Genomic DNA, 1,778 nt, shown 5'->3' with positions numbered 1-1,778 from the left:
CCCCATCAGAGCTGTGCTTCTGACTGAATTTGCCTTAAGGCCATTCCCAAAGGGGCACATTAACATGTTCTTATGCACAGTAGAATTGTAAATGGGCTGATTTATTAATGTCATGGTCATACTGTGCCGGAACAACGCAGGGGGGATTGCTACTTTTTCTTTCCTCATCTTTACTTTCATCATTTCTTCCTCTACTTTTTTGTATGTTTGTGACTCTCTTGTGAACTGCTATTTCCGGGGTGCTTTGATAGTCGAAGAAGACTTTGTGCTACTAGAGAGGTAAGCAGAGTTAACCTGATTTCCCGTTTGGACTTCTCTGTTGACATCCACCCCTTGGCGCTCAGTAAGAAGGAGCCAAGAGGTAGCAGTAGAAAGGCTGCAGAAGGAGCCCAGAGGAGGGGGCAAAGGATGTTTAGGTGTGGGGTAGAAAGTGGAGACGAAAGCAGACGACAGAACATTGTTAGAGAGAAGGAAAGGACATTAAAGGAGAAAAAAAATTAGAGAAGAAAAATTAAATGTTCCGTCGCTATCCGGATTCGAACCTCCGATCTATTGAATGAGAGGTGAATACCTTAACCTCTCCACTACGAGAGTCCCCGGATCTTACTTGGTCTGCTACATACACCCGCAGTCTCCACACTTTGTGGAACCAAATGTTATAAATGGGAGGTCGAAATACTCTCTGTTGGGTCACACTTAGGTCGCTGTGTAGTCATTCGCGAGCAAACGACGTTTTACCTAGTGGGGCGAAGTTTACTATAAAGAGCAAAACAAACTGCCTTGTTGATATTTTATAGCGCAAAAGAAACGAAGAGCTGTTTATTATTTTTGGTCTTTGATACCAGCCTAGCCCCAAAGACGTTATTATCCAGGTTTTATGACTCGTGCAATGCACTTAAGCGAAACATACAAGTTGGTTTATGATAGGTGTACAATAACGCTTATTCCAGAGTGTCCTCCTGTGAATGTGGTGTCCCACGTTCCAATGTTCATTACTGTTTCGGCTAAATTGACTTATGAGGAAAAGGTAATAAAAGTAGAAATATTTTACGCTGCGAATGGTCATAAAAAGGTTCCACTTGTACTCGGTGAATGTTGTATTCACAATTCAAGACGTGAAAGTGGATTTATGATACGTATACGGATTTCACAAATCCACTTAAAGATACACAACAATTAAATGCTTCGTGCTAAAAACCATACTTTCGAATCATTAATTTTGTAAAATGGATAGTTAGTTTCAAAATCCCGTTTACAAATCACAAAATACAATCACGTGTATGGACCAATGTAGTTTCCGTATACTACGAAACCCCACAATAAACTAAGAAACAGCACGAAATCTAAACGCATATCTGTTTTATTAACCCTCATAAATCTTCACGATCTGTAAAGAAATCCAGCTTTCTCTCAACTTTGTTAGCTGATAAACTGTAGATTTGCATGGATATTTCTACTCGGATTGGACTACTGAAGTGGATTTATGCCTTCGTTTGCCTCAGTTCAGGCTTTTCAACACTGGTAGACCCAATAATCGTGATCGTAAACACTCCAACCAGATTCTCTGGTTGCAGGGAAGGTTTTAGAAATGGTCGTAGATTCAAAACTAGTACTAGTATTAAATTTTGTTACACACGTACACCATTTCTGTTCACTCTTTTGTATTGTTTATTTTGTTTATTTCTTTGCGGCGCTCGCAACTCCATAAGGTCATATGAGTGAGCCAGACACATTAAACATTTTCAGTTGGTTGGAAAATTTGAATTTTGCCCGGGTGA

At 40.0% G+C, this 1,778-nt stretch overlaps 1 protein-coding gene across 1 annotated transcript in view; it reads left to right on the top strand.

Annotated features, from left to right (window-relative positions):
* The window catches only part of LOC101860993, a 25,078-nt gene that overhangs the window by 1,106 nt on the left and 22,194 nt on the right, over nucleotides 1-1,778 (top strand). The window lies entirely within an intron of this gene.

Source organism: Aplysia californica, unplaced genomic scaffold, assembly GCF_000002075.1.
Source record: "Aplysia californica isolate F4 #8 unplaced genomic scaffold, AplCal3.0 scaffold00462, whole genome shotgun sequence".
Classification (NCBI taxonomy): domain Eukaryota; kingdom Metazoa; phylum Mollusca; class Gastropoda; order Aplysiida; family Aplysiidae; genus Aplysia; species Aplysia californica.
The sequence above is the reverse complement of the archived record's forward strand: the minus strand, read 5'-3'. Positions and strand labels throughout refer to the sequence as shown.